Source organism: Rhopalosiphum maidis, chromosome 2 (assembly GCF_003676215.2).
Source record: "Rhopalosiphum maidis isolate BTI-1 chromosome 2, ASM367621v3, whole genome shotgun sequence".
Taxonomy (NCBI): Eukaryota; Metazoa; Arthropoda; class Insecta; order Hemiptera; family Aphididae; genus Rhopalosiphum; species Rhopalosiphum maidis.
In genome coordinates this window covers 14,286,395-14,308,335 of record NC_040878.1, presented here as the reverse complement: position 1 = coordinate 14,308,335, position 21,941 = coordinate 14,286,395, and the positions used below count along the sequence as shown (strand labels likewise).

The 21,941-nt window shown below is 32.9% G+C and overlaps 1 long non-coding RNA gene across 1 annotated transcript; it reads right to left on the bottom strand.

Moving 5' to 3' along the window:
- Positions 1-1,259: 1,259 nt before the first annotated feature.
- Positions 1,260-2,246, bottom strand: LOC113555221. The gene is made up of 3 exons (XR_003405334.1): positions 2,020-2,246; positions 1,519-1,703; positions 1,260-1,439 (listed from the first exon to the last, which is right to left on the bottom strand). It is a non-coding gene; the product is annotated as an uncharacterized LOC113555221 (long non-coding RNA).
- Positions 2,247-21,941: the final 19,695 nt, after the last annotated feature.

Sequence of the window (21,941 nt, the reverse complement as noted above, 5' to 3'; positions counted from 1 at the left end):
GCGCCCGACCCGGTGTTGCGCGCATAATAATATTTTGTTTTAATCTGCTGAATGAGGCGCGACGGCGGTGGGGACAACCGATGAATGAACCGGGACAAGCGGTCCAACTGGTTCCGGACCGGGCGCGACAACAGGAAATAGAGTGTGTACTGGCCGCGGCTGACTTCGCTGCCGTATAATATAATATAATAATAACATACAGTGTAATGTGGAAAAACACGAATCGCAGAGGCGGAGACGTTTATCATTATTAGGTAGGTATTATTATTATTATTACTGCCGTGGTCGACGCGAGATGGATTCGATCTCGCGGAATCAATGGCACGATATTATGCATAATTTTGTTGCGCACAAAAAATACGACGAATTATTATACACATAACGACGCACGTAAACGGTGCATCAACCCCTGTTCGACGGGTTGTCTGGTTTTTCGAAAATCTATCTACATTTTAGGTTAATATTGGATTGGTTCACGAGTTCTTACCCTACAGGCCGAGTTCGTTCCCATTTGAAAAATGTATTTTACTGAGATGAGTGTAATAAAATAATAGGCGCAAACTAAGGTAAAGGGAATGAGGTAACTGTAATTATTAATTAGACCTCCCAGAATGCCTACACCTTATGTTGGTATACCTATATTTATTTTATCACCTTTTCCTATTAGAGGAAGTATTATTATTGGGGTCGTGAGTTCTTTTACAATAAACTATAAAATTACCTATGGAGAACACAACTGTTCTTCTGTGAAACCTGGCTAATTACATATATAAATATAATATAATATCTTACAAAACTCACCAATATATATATGATTGGATTTTGCTAAATTACCAATATAGAGAGAGAGATTGGGCTTGTAAGTAATATAATCTTTTACCTTCCGTGAAGATGGATGCGCATTTGCTTCGCGTTACACCGATGATGAAGGTTGACAAAGTTCCAGGGGTAAAAAGGAGATAGAATCTGAGTGTGATTGTAAAGAAAGAAAGAGAACACACTTTTTAGTATTAAAACACAACTACGATGGTGACGATATGTAAAAAATAATAACTGCAGCCTTCATGAACGTCCTTTACACATTTACGCACTGAAAGTGTACGTGTGTAAGACGCTAGAAAGACTGGGGCTAGATGAGCCCGTGGGAGGGCGTTTTATGCTGCTTTTTGTTTTCGTCACTATCGTATTTTTATTTTTATTATAATAATTGTTATTGTAGAACAAAGTATGTTTATTGTGATATTATTTGAATTGTCATTAGTACTTTGATATGTATAATGACTATATCATGACATTTAGACTTTATACATTAGTGAATTATATATTAGTAAATAATAATTACAATAACATGTCATATTAATTGACTATAAGAAATGTTCATTGTGTATGATATATGGATATCATTACATGAGCTTAGTTGGTTATCGTTTTCGTTCAGTCTGTTATCAAATTAATATGAATAAAAACAGTTAACATTCTAATTTTTAAACTATTTTTGCAATACAAAATCATACTTACTTGAAAAATTCTAAACGGACTACGTTAGTGAGACGCTATTAGACAGTTAAAATATTTGAAGAAAGTTAACTTCATTTTTTATACAGGTGTTAACCTATTGGCTTCCACTTCAACGGTTGCTAACGCACAGTTTTAAGCTTTTATCCAAGCCTCATTTACTTATAAGTTGACAGTTCATATAGAGCCTGTAAAAAATAAGAAAGGAATTGTGTATAATTGGCCATCTTACTAGCGGATTCATCTCATCTCGATAAAATTTCCTTTTTGAACGGGAATCGATTCGTTAAAATAAGAAAAAATTTAACTACAGCATCAAATTAAACGGTTATAATAAGTGAGAATAGTGAGATGACGTGGATGGATGCACATTGACGGAGGACGTGGAGAAGATTTGTGCAACTTTTAAATGTTTACCTCAAAAAAAAAAAAAATTTAATTTAAATTTGAATATTTCGAAGTAAATATTATCATTAATTAAAATATTTATTTTACTATACTTACTGTAATACTGTATATTGAGAAAAATTAGTATTTATTATATTCCCGCGGAAAACAGCTACCTGTGAACTCTTCATTTTTTGTCTACCTCCAAAAATATTGATCTAGTGGCGTCGATATAAAAGCGGACTAAAGAAAACGATTAAAATGAACAATTTAAAAGTTTTCAAATATTATAGAACAATTTCTAATCATAAAGTTATGTCATGCAATAGTATTTGTGACACAATTTACCATAATATTATATATTTTCAGGTATACCATATTTACGGCGTATACAATACCGATCGACGCTGTTTACCACTTCCTATCATAATAATAGGTATTATGCTATCTTGTTTGATGGTCATCATCACTTAACTATGGCTTGTATGATGAAGAACTATAAGTATGAAATATCGAAATGTATTATTTTTGTTATAGTGTGTACCTAGTCGTGTTTTGATACTTGAAGTAAAAATTATAATATCGTATTACACTAATAGTCTGCGTGTTGAGAACTGCATAGATCGTTGCATAAACGATGATTCCATTCGTATTACTTAACTATTGTTACTCAATTGTTACATAAACTTTACTCGTTTGAATGGCGTTTTAAAAGGATTATAATCTATATACTAATCGAAAGTGCCATAATTTTATGTCACAAGTCTATAGTTAATTTTCAGATTTATAATCATGTATATTATTAACTCAAATAACAGGTCACTGTAAATTGTAAGTAAAAATAACATGGCCAATTAAATTTAAAAAAAAAACAGTAATTTTAATAATAAAAAGGGCAATGTAAAAAGTTTATTAGTTTTAAACAAGTTCTACAAGTCATCAACATTTTAATCGAAGCTAAATCGAAACGTCTTAAATCCGAACGGTTGTCGTAGGTAATATTTTAAATACCCGGCAACTTACAGTTAAATGACAAAAAAATTAATGATAATAATTATTATTATTATTACATTTGCATTTTATTTATGGTCATTCGAAATTTCGGGGTAATATCTAAACGGGTCGGCGTTTATTGTGTTACAATAACATACGTATGTGGTGTTAACATTGTAATATTAAATTGAAATAGAACCAGCAGAGAGGTAATATACGATAGTATATTTACGTATGTGTTGACTGTTATCGGAAAATTAATAAAACCAATAAAATTGTGTAGATAAAATTACGCAGCAGCATAAAACCCGATTTTTGATGGTCTCTATGTTAAAATATTACGATCAAATTTACATATAACCGAAATGTACAGTATATGTTTAAGTCATTAACATTATAAAATTGATTGATAAATAGTTATCTAAACTCGTTATCAAGTATATTAGATTATGCGTGGTATTGATAAGTCTCGTTCGTACGAAGCCAACACGATGCTTACCGAGTGCTGCCGTACACCATATCGAGTGTCTAAAATCCGGATTATATTATTATTTTGTTGAGCTCGAGACCGTATTATAACATCATATCGTCGTCTAATCTCGGCTCACATCGATATACCTATTATTATAATAATTATAATTATTATTATTATGACTTTATAGTTTATAATGTGATACAACAACAACAACAACAATCTATCTTTGATACGTCGAAAATGGCGCACGACCATCGGTACGGGTTCCGCGGTATAATACTGCTGCTCGTACACACACACACACACACACACACACACCAGCTGTGTACGCGTAAGCACGCCACAGTATATTGTACACGTTTGTATGAGCAATTGTTTATCGTTCTTCGCGGCGTCTGAACGTTCCGACGTCTATGCGCGTATAACATCCGTCGACCGCACGCTGTATATTTAGTGACGGTGCATTTCTCCGGCGGATGTGTATCTACCCGCGATCATCTCCCCGATCGGATCCCGCGAATCGATCGTGTGCCCTCCAGATACCGCGCACTGTAACCCGATCCGGCGGTGTACGCACGCGTTAAATTAATTATTATTCGGATCGCGTACGTATGTTGTATGCATGCACGCGCATGTCGGTGCATGTACGCGCGGCGTCGATCCGCCGCGCCGATAACGATAGAATAAAATTAAAAACTAAAATATAACGATAATATTTTCGTCGCGGCGGAAAATTGTTAATGCCGCGCGTTTTCTCCGCGCGAATATGCGCGGTCGGCCGCCAGAGGCTTCGGAATGAAATACCGTGTTGTACGCGTACGCACGTACAGCACACGACCGCACGCGTATACGATCCCGGTCGTTTAGCATTTCGTTGAAATTAATAATGGAACGCGCGGCAGCCGCGCCTTTTCGACCGTACAACATAATACGTATAATATACATCGTGATGTGTACGATATAGGTATACGACCTGTGCGCACGTGCATGTATAAGTGTATAAATATATTTCAATATTATAATATTATAGTCGCGCACATCTGGTCGCGTACACGCCGCCGCCGCCGCCCGGACGAACGACGATTTATTATAATAATATATTGGGTTATTATGTGTATACACATTTTATGTTTCGAATAAAGTTCGGTTCGAGACTCCGCGGGTTTCCGATCCGAATATCCGACGGTGTTCGCGGGTCTCGTGAACCACGAACGATAGCACAATGGACAATTACGTTCATCTAGATAATAACAATATTATTATTATTATTATTATTATTGTTGTCGTTGTATGAGTTGTATACGGGATGTGTATTATGAAAGTATTAAACGCACGTTGCCGCCAAGCCAAGAGACAATGGTCAACGGGACAATCCTACACGTCACACGCACGCACGCCCATTAAGCGCTCACATGTAGGCCAAACATTTTTCGGTTCATATTCGACAAAATATTGTTATTATTGTAGGAACAACAACAGTATTTTCCTTGCCGTTTGAACGACGATCGCATACATCGCGGTGCGCTTCGGTCTTCGTTAAAATCCAATAAACGATTAAAACGAAATAACTTCAACACATAGACTTGTGTATAGGCACTATTGGGTTAGTGTGAATTGACGCTAATGACTCGATTGTTTTATCGTCGGAGAGCGTTTTCTCTCTGTCGAAAACAAATCGTCTGGTTTATAGTAGGAAGTACCCGCCGGTATTGAAAGTCGGTTGTAAATGATTGTCGCGCGTATATGGGACTATACGCTATAAGCATATGGCGCGTAGACGCATTTTATGGACGTTTCAACAGTCTTCCTACGTCTTTCGCATCGGAATACTATGGTGGACTGGGTAGGGTCGGTACGGTTTGAGAACATAAAGCGACAGATTTATAATAATATACATATATTGACCGAGTAAACTGCACTGAGTACACTACACATAGAAATTTCGCGTAGACGGATTGTAATGTGTACGGATTTTCGATTTTCCCGCGACGTATATTTTTTGTTTTAAAAACCAAACTGCCTACTGTAAATATTGAAGAATACGATTTTACTGATTACCTATACAGAAAATCGATCGATCATGTGTCTATATTTTTACACACGAAACAAATATTGACGTAATTATTGTAATGATATGAATTTATCATTTATGTGTATTCAAATTATAATATATAGGTATAGTTACTATCATCAGTTAAACAACAGGTAGTATAGAGATGAAGAGAAACGTCAGAAAATAATAATCTCGCCGTTTATAGTACATTAATAGCATATATATATATATATATATATATGTTCATACGTATTAGGTACCGCTGTATCTGAAAATCTATTACAATATAAAGTTATGACGGCTAATCCCAATATCAACCGGTTACGAAAAATAAAAAATTCGACGTTTCGCTTTTAGTTCATTCATAATTTTAAACGCACGTGCGCTTTCGACCAGCGATTGGACTATTACTACAACGCATATTATCTGAACGAACCTAATGATATACACGACATCGGCGGCGGTCGTTTTCGATATCACCTACATAGTATAATATATTATTATAATATGGGTAGGCACTATTAGCACACGTATCGGAAATCGCCCACGTGATACTCCGGGCCAACGATCCCGGTTCGTGCACAGGTGCACTGCGTCTGCCCGAGACTCGTCCGCGAAGAGGCGCCCTCTTATCCTATCCTGTCTCTTCTCTAAATGGCAGAATAATTAATATTAGAATATATTACTATTTCTTCTTTAACTATCTTTTTTCTCGTATTTATATAGGGAGTTTGACGCTATCACTTATAATATGAAGTCTAATTGCTTTCAATTTCAACGATTTAACCTTAAATCAGTATACAAATAACAGTAAATATTGTGAACTAGAAGAAATAATTAATGCAAACTAAAAATATTTATATTTGAATTGTATTAGTGTGATATATTTTTAACAATAACCAAAAGGAAACTCTATAGAAAATAAAAACGAAGGTTTTTACATTAATATTTTATATCATATATATATAATGATAGGTAATAATACTATTTGTGTAGTTATAAATATAATATATTATGTTATTGTTATGTCAGTGAGGATAGCTTAACTCAAAATATTCATTTCAACATGAAATCTATGTAGGTAGTAAGAAAATCATTTTGCATTAAAATTAATAATATAAAGATTAAAATCAATTTTTCCTATTATTATTACAAAATTAGAATTAATTAAATTTTTTTAGTTAAACCTGAATGCATGTGTCAATAAAAATTATGGACACCTTGAACGGCTTGAACATTAGTCTATGGATCGAAAATACTGTCTTCTTTACTTCAGTTTTCCAATTTTCTCAATCGACCATTACTCGAAAAATCGTTGTGGTAGCGGAATCTATTTTTTCTTTTGTAGAAATTATTTATAATTAAATCGATTCACCGTCATAACCGCGAATCCAAAAAAGACTGTCAAAATAGCGACGGAAAAATAACTAAACATATAATAGCTATAAGACTTAGTAGTGAATGTTAAAACAGTTAATGTATATTATATTAAAATTATTATTTTTATTATTTAGCTGTAGTAATAGCCGTATTACTTATAAGTTAAGTTCACAATCAGTTCTATAGCTGGGTTATCCGATATTCTGGACGGACGAAATATGATAATAAAATAGGTAAATTAGATAGAGCACAATATTCGATAGAAATAGTGTATATGTTAAACCACAGATCGTTTAGTGTCACGACGTATTATTATTTATTAGTACATAATATTATCACAGTTGTATTCGTATATTATATAATTTCACAGTTATGTTAATTAAAAATAATAAATATCAAACATTTAATTTCACAAAAAAAATAAACTTTTAAGGATTGTGCGCAAACAACGTAGAGGTCCAACATTTGGAAATGTGGAATTATTGTGACGCGATAGATTTGCCAAAGACTAATTAATTTTGTCGAAGGTAATTAATTTTTATAAATAAATAAATCTAAAATATATTAAGTATGTTTAATAGATTTTCGCATATCAATATTATGTAGGTTGGAATCGTGGTTTTAGCCATTTAATTGGAGCGTGTTCCCCGACACTATAGAAACTGATCGAAGGTTTCAAACAAGAACAGACGAATACAGACAATCAAAACAATCGACGAAAATCGAACAATACGTAAGCGGACATAACCCAATAAAAAAAAATATATATCAAGATACCGCATTAAAATTTTAGAAATTCAAAAACAATAATAAGAAAGAAGAATTTTTAATTATTTGAAAAGCATAACATATAATTTATCACTATAAGTATAAATTATTTAATTTTTAACTTTTTTAATTATTTAATTTTTTTTATTTTTTTGTATCCTAATGTATGATTAAACACTGATGTATCACTAATAACCTAACCTAACTTATTAACATGTATAATAATAATAGTTTAAAATAAAATACTTATGCTGTTCTGAACACTCGTTATTAAGTCGTTTAGTTATTTTATGCTTAGCTATATTGCCATCGCTATTTTGACATTCGCGGTATTGACGTGATACCAATAAACCACAGAGTATCATAATCTATATTTTCAACATAAATTCGTGAACGGACCTTCAATTCAAATTTTTAATTTTAAAATATTGACATAGGTTTATGGTTTTGGTTTTGGATATTATTAGACATTAGTGGAACGTTTAAACAATTATTATACTTCGAAGTTCGAATTCATCAAAAGTCAACACCCAATAAACGACTGATGGGTTCATGGCTCGACATTGATCAATTATAAATAATTTCTTATCAATTAATATTCAATTATCTGTTACAAACGATGATTGCACTTTTTACACTATAAAATAACTCTAATCTAATCTCTTATCGTCTTCAATAATAAAAAAAAATAAATCCCTTAATATAGTATACGTTAGGTAAATATCTACCTAATAGTATTATTTATTTTGACAAATGATACCAATTTACTATTTAATAATCTTTATAGACTGCTGAACAGAGTGGCGGCTCGTATGATTCACAGTAGGAGGTCACAAATATTTTACCTCACCATTATAACTATAACGATAAAATAATTGTTGTTATCTTATGTGTATTATTAAGGACAACGACGATGACAAGAACGAAAAAAATAGAACTCTGGCACAATTCGTTTGTGTCCCACACTACCGTATAATTCGTGCTGACAAGTGCGGACGATAAAATTGTATACGCAGTTGAGCTTATGGACATATAATGCCTACCACGCCGTATTTTAATCTATATCACTGAAAATATAACTATACAATAATTATATAATCTTGTTAACAGAAGCCAACAAGACTTTTGATTTATTTTAAAATATTATTGTTACACTTTCCGACGATGTTGTATTAAAATCAATGAACATTGTTGATTTGACCATTTTATTAGTATATAATATAAAACCAAAATGTGTTTATCACTGATAATACTTGTAGTTATTTTCTTCGTATTATTATAAATCTAAAAAAACGAATAATCGTATTTACGATACATCGATTGGTTACATCATCTGCATACATCTGCTGACGATTTCCGTGTATTTATAATTTTACCTCATTTTATGGGGAGTGGAGTGTGGTGAAAATTTCAAAATAGTTTTAGTTACTAAGCTTGCACGTTCATGGACATGGCTAAAATTATATATTTGTAAAAAAAAATTTCAGAAATCTTAATTTTTACCTGCAGGGTAACGTTAGTAGTGTTAGAAATATGTATTTCTGACCGCCTCATATAATTTTGATTTTACGAGGAAAAGAGGTATTAACTGTAGGTTTTATCACTTTTATCTATACAGGAATGTCAAATAAAATTTGTTCAACGCGCTAATTTATGTCAAAATTAAAAAAATATTTTCAGCCGTGTAACTAATTATTTTTATTAAGAGGACGTCTCACCCGCATGTGTTGTCTCCGTCTTACACACGTACGACATAGTAAATTTTCGTTCACCCGTTTCAATAATGTGATTTTAGTTTTAATATTAGAGTGAATTGACCTATTATTAAACTTTTAGGTAATAACATTATCTGTGTTCTCTCGTTGGTTTTTACGATATTTTAATTTTTAAGTGAATTATGAGCATTTTAAAATATTTAATAATTTCATACTCATAACTCACCTAAAAATTTAAATATCGTAAAAAGCCGATGAGAGAACACAGATAATGGTCTTACGTATTAATAATAATAGTTTTAATATTAAAACTAAAAGCGCACTATTGAAACTAGTGAACAAAAGTTCACTAAGCCGTACGTGTGTAAGATGGAGACAACACATGCGAGTGAGACGTTCCTTTACCTCGGAGAATTTTGACAAAATATAAATGAACAATTTATCATATAATAATGTAGAAAATTGTGTAAAAATAAAAATAAAAAATAAACTTTTATTGTTGGTTAGAAACCTTTAGCTTTATATTGCCTAAAAAATTTTTTTATGTCTGGTTGATATGTTGTTGCTTGTAAGATACTTTATACATGCTTTATACATGTTGTTGGATCTTCCTTGGTTAATCTGTTACTAGTCTCGAATGTGCATCAGAAGCGCCAGGTTTTGAAAATATCATAGGGGCTCACTATTTTTTAAACACATTTACAGTTTTACCTAAATAATTACTAAACATTACTAAAATATAGTTATTTATTTTTTTGTAATAGCATTTTAATAGTATAAGCAATTTAAATTTTAGGGGGGCTGAGCTCCACCTTATTGAGCTCATGGGGGACTGCAGTTCCCAAGCCCCCCTTTAATCGGCGCCCCTGATGTGCATGATTTAATACAGTAAAGAAAATAATTATAGTAATTACCAGTACGTAATAAAAACTCTATATAAAGACGAAATATCACTTAAAAAAAAAAAAAAAAAATCACAGAGGAGAAGGTTATATAAGCCCGGATATAACCCTTAAATCTTCTCCCCCGCAGAGTACACCACTGACGCTTCGTCACGAACCATTCCGGCAGGACCAATGAACAGGACACCCTAAAGGGTGTCTGCGTCTAGCTACTATTACAGGTATACGGTATATAATATTGGCCTTTATCCACCCGTATACCCATAATCCGTACACCGCATTGTATGGCAACGAAATACATATGAATACATAGGATCCGTCCACTATAGCTTTCATTCATATATACGCATATCTGTAATCCACATGGATTATATAAGCTGCTTATCGCTGTTGCACGTACCCGTAATATTGGTTTTCTTTTTTTTTTTTTATACGATCGATTATTATCTGTGTAGTCCGCTTCTTACACTTCTCACATAGTTGTTTTCCCCTCAAAACGATGACTTTTCAAATGTCTACAGTTTAAACCTATTTAATATATACGTTCCAAACAATAAAAACCCTCGACGTGCCGCCATTAATCATAGTTATTCTGTAATGATAAGGGTTTCGTAATAACGTGCCAACTTGTAATTACGTTGTTCAGTTCTATTACACACATCGGTCTTGGACAGGAATTACTACACTAATAAAAAGTAATGTTTCACCCGAGGAATCGTTGTCGCCGTGATATTTTATAGATAGTCGAGTCGTGTATACTACAATTTACACACCGACAGAACGAACCGATGGTGACGGCGATGATGATGATGATGATGATGATGATGATGATAATATTATAATATTATAGCGCCAATTATATGTAGTCACCCGCACCGCGCGTTGCGTCATATCCTGCCAGCTGTTTGCACGCGCTGTATGTCCACATCGCGGATCCGGTGGCCGTAAATAATGCATATAATAATACCGCCGCCGCCGTATCTATATTGACTGTATTGCACCAGCCGCGGCATTTAGCAGTCGCGCGAACGAAAACGCAATATTCGTGAAATGGGTTAATCCGTAGGAGTGTATCGCCACGTGTCCCATAATACAACGCGTACGATATAATATTATTGTTTTTGACACGACATAATACCTATCGTACAGTGTCGTGTTTAAGTATAATATATAAGTATATATTATTATGTGATACCATACCGCAGGACGTGTGGGCCGAGATAGGTCTCCGAGGACGCTCGTCGCCTCGGGGACGCCGCTCGCGCGCGCTCGCGCGGGACACTCCCAGGCTGATTTTGCTCAATGGTTTCCTTCCTTCCGGCCACAGCGACGACTACGACGACGACGACGACGACGACGACTACGATGACGCCGTGTATAATATAATATATATATATATACATATTATTATATTATATCGCGAGCCATTTACCTTAGCAAGCGTGTATAGGTCACATACACAGTATCGTAGAAAACAAAGATAAGTCCGTACTACGACGGGACCTGCGCGCGTAGGAGTGAAAGCCGACGTGTTTCTTTTTTTTTCTCAAGACAATTTCTCGGTAGTCGGAGGGGTGCGAGGGGGGGGGTGGTAGGCGAGGATTTTCGTCGTCGTTGTATATCATGTATATACACATGCGCTCGCGGTCGTTTTAATAATAATAATAATAGTATGATGTGTTTTTTTCCCATTTCTTTTTATGAATGAACCGGCCGCGCGGCCGTTCGCCTGGCGCCATTGATGTATTTATTATGCACGTTGGTTCAGCGCGCGCTCTCGCGTGTGCGTGTGTGTGTGTGTGTGTGTGTCAACCCGGGCCATATGGTCGCGCCACGAAAACTGGTTGTTGTTGTGTTTCGTTGTCGTAATAATAATAATAATAATAATAATATATTATGATATTATATATTATTATTATTATTATTATTATTTCCACGATATTTTCGACTCTCACACGCCCCTCTCGCACGCTGCGGAAGATCGTCATCGCCATCGACGTATCGGCCACGAGACCCATCGTTGCGCCGCCGCCACGATAATGTACATAATATTATCATTATACTTTAGCCGCTTATCTCGGCGTCCACGTCTGGCCTGCTGCAAGTGGACCGGTCGAGGGGCATATAACGCACGGATGAAGAAGTATTTGGATACGCATAACGTGTGCGTACGAGAACGATATCAATGTCTGTTATAATACAGTGCATTAATGCGGTGGTACATCGTCGTCGTAGGAAATTAACACCGCGCCCGGTTTCCGACCGTTGGGCTTTATTTCCTCCTGCTTCAGCTTCTCCAGTGTACATAAGCGATTCGCTGCCGTCCCATATGTTGCAGGCCAAATGTATTGATGCATTACTATTATTATGACCGACAGTGCATGATATTGCGCTAATAACGTATTATTATGATATTAATGTCGAGATAGCTAGCCGGCGATGTTAACACCGTCATCGGTGCTTGTGCTGGAAACGACCGTCGTAAATGTGTATAATAAATATTAACATGACGTGTTTGGGGGTGTACGCATTTTTCTCACCTTAATAAAACATCGAAAACTCGAGCGTCGTGAAACGTTTTTTTCCAACAATATGTCATCAGAATTCATCGATAGTACTGATACAAGAAACCTACGCTTATATTTCGTATTTATAAGTTTTTGAATTTATTTTTATGAAAAAGGTCTTTATTCCAGCGATTCCCGAGTCCCGACCTCATGTCGCGAACCGAATTGGTATCGCGTAGAGTTTCATAGTGGGTTGTAAGTGCATAGAAGTGTGAGTATTTCAGCATAATTTTTTATGAACATTAAATAAAAAACTAAAATAATTGTATAGGTAACAAAAAAAAAAAAAAAAAAAATCGAAAAAACAATGTTTATGAATATTATATTTATAGGTATATAGGGATATAGGGATTCGGTATAATAAAATACGTATGATTTCTATTGTAGTTCGTATTTTTTAAATTATTTTATACTGGTATTTAGTGATAATAAATGAGAGGTGGTTGCAATCTTGCAATAACTAAGATTTTCAAGTGTAAAACGAAAAAATCTATTAAAAATTTTAGGCTCACATTCATAAGAGCTTGGGCACCATTGAAATAGCTAATATTGTTATATTCAGTTATAACAGTTATTATATTATATTATATATATTATATGCAGTTCATCAATAATTTATTTACAAATATATAAATATAATAACCAAGGAGTTGGTATATATTTTCATTTAATTCTATCTACATCCTTTAAAGTTAGGTATTGTCTGAATTACTTAAAATACAAACATGAAATTGGTTTTCGAACCATTCAGAAAATTAGTTGAAATTTAAAAGTATTTTATAACAATTATTTCTTGAGTCGTATTTAATTTTTGAACGATCTTTAAGAAAACGACTACCAAAACAAACTTATTTTTTTAAGTGAAACATTTGATTAGCTGTTTTGATTATATGTGTGTTAATATTTTATCATACACGATATGCATAATATGTATATCCATATCTACCCACGCATATTATAAAGTTACCCATTGGAAAAGTCAAAGTATTATTGCATCATGACTGCGTTACGGGTTACTCAGAGTACCTATGCTAACATGCTAGATGATATAAACACGGAAGATAGGAATCGTGTTTTCCGTAGAAAAAACGAACAGAGTAATATAGTATAGGTACAACTATGTGCGCTTTAGCATTCATGTTAAAGTACCTAGTTGTTTTTAGGTACATCTAAAAATAGTTGAAAATAATAGTTCTGTACATTTATCAACAACATATAATTAATAACGATGAATTAATCAGTGCAACTTTTTTTAAAATAAAATATAATTACGTGAATGGAATTTGATATGAAATGAAAATACGTTTAAAATGTATTCTTATATGCTCGTAATTCGTCTTATTCTTTTATAATACCTATTATAAACTTAATGGGTATTATAATAGTAACGAAACGGCAAACACATGGTGCATAATATTCAATCTTCTTACACATGATATATATAATTAACATGAATGACGCATAAATCACCTTTATAGTGATGTAATAATTTTATTCATAGTAATTCCACGAACAAGTAATACATGTTTTTGATTTTCTGTCATTTTAAATAATTTAAAAAAATCATATTATATTTAATTTTTTTAGAAAATTTAGTTCATAAACTAAACAATCAAATAGTTAACACAATTATATTTACTATTTTTATGTATAAGCAGAATATTCCTCTATTTTGAATGTCATTCTAAAATACTAATGTTAATAAATTCAATACCTAAAATGCTTATTTAACAATAGGCATAATAGATCAAAAAATAATTAGAAAAACTAATATATTAACATTTTGCTAATATTTTTCGTTTATCACTCTATCAAAAAATAAATACAAATATTTATAAAACTTATTGTATTTTTATTTTTTACAATATCAATCAAATAATAAGAATATCTTAAAAACAATTTTAGAATATTTAAAATAATGAATAAAATTATATAAGAATAGAAAATATAATATATATAATATATATATTATGTACTATACGCGATATTTTCGAGAATTTACTATAATTTGATACGGTAATGTTTCGGAATCTACATTACATCATCAGTCATCACTTATAAAAATGGTAAAACCTCGGGGGACACTCTGTCCTTTACAGTACAAGAATAATATAGACGTTTCAAGGGAAAACTTTAAATTATTGATAACTTCGCGTAACGTTGATGATAATTATCAGCTATCGTATTAAAAAATATTATACGGTTGTACAGGTATACGGTTAATTATTAATTTATGCGCTTTTAGTAAAGACATTTTGAAGTTCAGCCAATATAATTTAATTACATAATACATAATAGGTCATGGATAATGATCTGTTACTGATGTTCAATACCAATATATTATAATAAATAATAATAATACCAAATTGTATTTTTAATGGTGTGAGTATGAAGTAGGTACTTTTATAAATTTTTCTATATTCTACACACTTTCTCAATTCAAATCAAATTGTTAGTAGATTTTCGCACAAATCTTATTTTTTTTTCCAATTATATTGTCAGGCTATATAAACTGCACATCCTTTGTACAAATATAAACAGGGTGATTTACTAAACATGTTTACCTATTTTTATTCTCCAATATCTATTATTGATTTGTTATTGAGGTATTATTAATACCTAATTATTAAAAATCTGATTTTTTATGTTTTCAAATGTACTTTTAAAGATTATATATTTTCAAGTTAATCTATCAGTATTTATCAATTTCTTATTTATAAAAATAGTCACGTATAAAATAAATGTATAATAAATACTAATAACTAAGTCCAATATTATATCTATTTTATATTTTGTGTAAACTATTTTATGGACTATTATCCTTAATACAAATATTATAATCATTGAACAAAATGCCAAAAAAATAAATATTTTTATGAGAAAAAAAAAGGGAGGTTCTCATTTTAAAAACAGAAGATTGTATTGCCACATGGCACATTTTAAGTACCTAGTCGAAAAAAAAATTCCGAAAATCATAATTTTTGAATAAATGCATTATTAAATAAGAAAATGGGAATGAGCATGCTTGCGATGAATCAATCTGTATTATTATTATATAGGTACAGTACATAAAATGTATAATATCGCACACGATTACGTGACCTTATTATTTCTATCCGCTGTAGATGACATAACGTGTCGATTTCAAAGGTAAGGTTAATAGGTATACGTCTTGAGAAATAAAGGATCGTTAAACCTTAAACGACTAATCCATCCCTGAGTGTAATGCGTGCGGGCCATGCTGATTGGAGAGATATTCGGGACGATATAGCTCATTACGGTTTGTTTTGTGTAAACTATCGAGTAGACTCATATATACATATACATAATACATGATATATATAATATATATTTATATATATAAACGCATTATACGTATATACATACATCATACATATATTTTAGCTATTACAACATAACACTATTGTAGCCGTTTTCCATGAACCAGACCTCAACAACATATATTATATATGTGTATATTATAATCTCCATAATTTTTCATTCAGTATAACGACTGATTAAGCCCACATATTCTATTCACTTTTCTCTCTCTTTACATATTATTATCATCATTATTATTTACGCAAACGTAATTTTTTCATTACGATAATAATATGTGCGCAACGCATTATAATACAACGAAATTTGAAATCTCGAAGATATGAGATTATATATCTCACATTCTCGCCAGTGCCTTATTGTCGAGAACATACGCAGGTGGCAGGTCACTGCAGTTTGTGGATAATATAATTATTAAATTATTATTATGTACCGTTGATAGGTAGTATGAGATAGCTACGTAATCGATCAACTTCCCTCTCCCGTCTCATCATCAAAATTATCTCAAAAGAAGTATTCGATGACCGATAAAAATCTTGATGTAAAATTAATTTCGGAAGAATTAACTTTTTTTTGTACCTACGAATAATTATTATAACATCGACCATTCGCCATTAAATCGTGACTTTAGGGTGTTTAAATAGTCTTATCTGATTTGGAATGCTTAAAATGTAATATAGAAATATTGTGCAGTACCCTTAGTAACAATACTATAATAATATATACATGCATAAAAGATAAAATTCGATATTCATCTTTGAATCGTGCACAATAAATAAGAAACACATACTATCTACAATACGTTTACAGTAGCATAATAATCTGAAACGATAATAAAATAATATATATGTACACTTGAGTCTATTATTTATTAATATAAATGCTGTATTATTAATACACGATAATGTAAGATTCGAAAGCGTTGAAGTCTTTTTAAACAATACAAAATTCATAGTTTAATAATTATGAAAATGAAAGTTAAATTAAATCTAATTTTGCTCGTTGTGTTGTAATAATATAGAAACAATAATACAAAATATATATTATATATTTAACAGTTTGCTGATCATTATCATAAATTATGGTTTCGAAACAGAATATGTTTACCCATCTGTTACGCTAAAGAAGACGTACACGAGACAGTCCTGTAACTATTTATGAAGGTATATAATATTATTAAAACACTGACCATTAGGTGTCGTGTTGTTTAGGTTTTCAAATAATTTTATTATATTTTGCAATCGTTGCTATCAAAATATTATAATGAATGGTAATTAACAACTTCCGGTGCAGGTATATTGGCCGAAGGCCAATGCATAGAATTGTCGAGACTTGGCGTCTCAAAGAACATAACACACGTACAGAAAAAATGTCCAACAAATTCGTGAAAGTCAAGTCCGCGTATTTATTTAAAATACGTTCGCGTCATGCGCGTACAACAGGCCGTCATTAAACGCTCAAGCGGCTACGTGTAGATGGTAATTATAATGCGTGCCCCCACACACCGACACCTGTAAACACTGTACGTTAAACGACTATCAATTTTAAAAACCCATACATAAGTACCGTTAAAACATGTTATATTATATAAATATAATCACGAATCATCATTGTCGTGGTAGTCATCGGTGGATGGACAAGTTTTTAGTGATGCAAAATATTAATTGGATCTAAAATTCGCGAAGAAGGAGAGAGCTTTCCCCTCTCCTCTTTTTTTGTCCACACGCAATTTATTTTAATTATAAAACTGAATATTACTATACAAAAAATAACGCCGTGATGATATTTGAAAAACACTTCAAATCAGAATTACCTTTTTATAAGCTTAATTTTCAACACAAGAAACGTCATTTGTATACCCGATAACTCAGTAATCAATAAACGTTACCTTATTATCATCGTTTATGTAGCATTTTTGTAACCATGTCACGAGTTACTGTTTTCATTCGATGAGAGCGAGAATTTAATTTTCAATTGCAAACTACAGAAATGTGGCTGCACAGACGCCATATTCTTAAGAATAAATTTTATAATTTTTAATATCAATGACATCTTTCTATTTTATATTGAAATAAAATAAAAAAGATTTATAGTAAATTTAAAAACAATACACATCGTAACAAAACACAGAAATTGCACTATTGCCAAAATATATGCATGTTTTGGGTTTCCAAAAATATTCTATGTTTTTGTAGATACTGGACAATTATAAAGTCTTGAGTTTCATTTATGAACCCCCCTATACGGTTATATATCATATAAGTATCAATGATTATAGCGATTGCAATTTCTTAGTTGCAAAGATGATAACAAGTAATTTTTTTTTCATTTGTAGTGGTTTGACAATAGTCCACATAAATTTAGTATGGTGACGTCCAACCACGCTGTACTATTATATCGATGAGAATCGTATCTGTAATAACTAATAAATTTATATGTGAAAATCATGTTCTGAAAACATCTCTGACAGAGGTTTGTTGAGAACAGTGAGAATAGTAAAGTTGCGGAATGGCGGAATACAGTCTGTGCGTCGACGACGGTTCCGTATACAAAAATCAATAGGCATACATTCAACACTTATTATTATTACTACGTGCAGTGGTGGATTTAAAGAGGGAGCTAGAGGGGCCTGCCTCCCCATGGCCCATAAGATGTATAAGAATATAAATATTTTTTGTATATACAAATATTTATAATTTTAATTATTTTTAAATGTGCGTACACTTATATAATACATTGTAACAAATAATTTATTTTAAAATATCATTATTTATACTAATATAAGTGTTTTTATAAAAGTATTTACTAATGTAAAAAAAATATTGCCCCCCCAAAAAAAAATAAAATAAAATAAAATCCAAGATCCGCCACTGATTACATGTATATATTATACAGGGGACAGGGCGTATCTGAAGGATTTTAAAATCGCTCATTACGATCGTTTTGGGATGAGAGTACCTACATGTATAATAGTGTATAAATCGGGAAGATTTCAACTAACGACGCGTCCCGGACCCGTCGTTGGTGGTCGTCGTATATAGGATTCGATAAACACGTATAAAACGATAGTAATGTTATAATATCCCGCAGTATATTAAACGCGATCGTGTGTGTCTCCGCGCGTACTTAATATGTTTGGTTATGGCACTTTAACATATTATAAAATATAATATAAAGTTAACATTGCTTGTACGAACGCGGGTACAACACGCATTTATACGTTAATAATACAATGCTTGATATATAAATACGATAGGTATAAAACAGTTTTTACGACCGGTTCGAATGAAATCCGAATTCGTCCGATCTTCGGAACGCATATGTATATATATATATATTATATTATATATTATTATCTAAATATCTTCTAATCTCGTCTTCCGGTACGCTATTACCACCTGTTGATTACAATGTAATCGTATAAAACTTACTTATATAAATGAACACGATAGACAAATTTTGACCACAGAAAATTGTCTTAATCAGGAATAATGAGTGAAAAAATGATAAATGTACAACATTTGTTTTCCATAGTCATTCATAATAATATGTTCAATAAAAGTACACATATCCGCGTTCAACAAAATATTATTATACGCTTGTATGGGTATATATGTAAATTATTTATGTATAATCAAAACAGTTTTTTATTCTTCATTGATCATCTAGGTACCTTCAAATAAAAACGTATAGACGTATTTAATGCAATATGATATTTTAAACATTATCAATGAGAGTTTAACTGTGGTTTTTATATTATTTATAGATAGTGGTACATTTCGGACGATATGATGTTGTTCAGCTTTCTTCCAGCCACTCACGTATGTACATAACATTAAGACGGTCGTTTCCGCCTGATAACCGGAAAAACGCGAATCGTCTGTGCGGTCAGAACGTGCAGTGTGCAGTATAATATAATAATATTATACTACCTATGATATCGAGTGTTGCGATCGGGCGCAGAAAAAAAAATCGTCCGACCTCGCGCGCGTATAATGTACCTACCTAGCTATTATAATGTCTAATATATAAGTAGTATTATATTATATAGTCACGTGCGCTCGCGCCCGTCGATCGTAAAAGCACGGCCACCATTCATAAAAAAAAAAAACACGAAAAATATTTAATGAATATAATAATACGCCGTCCGGCCCCGATTGCACGCGCGTATACTGAGTGTGTATGCTATTTAGTACAAGATATTGTAATGTTGTTGTGATGCAAACATTTTATTGGAGTTATTTTTGAACACTTCCGCAAGCAACTACTATTTGAAATACGTGTTTATAGGTCTGTGAAAATTGAATGCTATAGTGATCTCCACTACTATTCTTCTACCTATATAGCTTTGTTTCTTGTATTTTGATGCCGATCTATTTGTTTTAAGACACTTTAAAGTTTGACGCCAACTCTTTATTTTTAATAACTAACTAAATTCATAAGTCTTTAGACTGTCAGCGTATTAATTCTAGTACTTGAATCAATACGAATGTCCACAGGATTATTGTTAATCCGTACGATATCTCAGACGTCACATATTACAGCTTTTCGTTGATCACTTCTTGTCGTAGTTCATTTTCACCTATAGAGTAATAGATTTATTATTTTTAATCTTACACCTATGGTATGGTTATATATTGGTGATATGGCGTATCTACGATCGATAATTTAGTTGAACAACAAAATAATTAATCTGTAGACGGCATTTCGAGGGGAAAATGCAAGCATCAAAACATTATTACGTGCGATATATATATATATATGTACGAATTACATTAAAACACCAAATATTTATAATATTTTCATATCATATTGCAATATGATGTTACGAAATTACGATGTGCAGTATAGGTACTACCGACGACGGTGAGCCGCCACGAGAGCGACGTAATTTCTTTTCCCTCCGCTTGCTTCACCGCGTCATCCGGTCGCGAGTGTGCACCCTTGACTGCCCGTAAGTCCGCCCCCGGTCGGCGCATCGGTCCCGTTCGAAAACTGCCGGCCGTATGCCGCCTTTGGTCGCCCGATGACCGGTGTCCGGCGCTTCGTACCGGACCGGAAGCGCCTGGTAAGGTCCGGCAGGCTGACACCTGCGAGCACACCGGATGTCCCGACCCGTCTCGCGCGGTGACGGCGTACGATAATAATAATAATAGTAATAGTAATAATATTATAACGATACGAACGCGCGTGTGACGTCACTGGGTGCGGGCAAACTCGTACAAGGTGCGCCCCGCCGCCGTCGCAGCCGACCGGTCCGCCGTCGACGCGTGCGCCGGAGGAGGTGGCGCGGCTGCTGACTGAGTGCTATCCGGCGCTGATGTTGCGATGACCGATTTAAGCCAAGTTTTACTAGGAGAATTCCGTCATATCAAACTACATAATGTATGACCGGTATTGTACACGAGTGCGGCGAATAAGTGACATTTTACAAAATATTCAATAGTGGCGTTTAAAAGTTCAACTTTCCAATACAGTATAGGTATGCGCTATGCAGTACTTGTTTTAAGCAACAAGTCTACTTATTCGATGAATTATTATTAAACAGCATTTGTATATATACAATATAAAAGTAAACACGCGTATAGTTGTGTATAATTTATTCATTTCAGCCGAAAATGTCACTTACTACTACACTAATTGTGCACAGCAATACGTCATCCAATTCGTATATAATATATATAATATAATACTCATTTTCCCTCGCCTACGTTGCTCGACGAATTCGCAGCAATAGAATTGTTGAGTATGTTATACTTCGAGTGTTATACTACGACAATACGTATCAATTTTCACATATTATAGTATTGTAGAAGTACCTATATTTCACCGGAATTCCAATGAAAA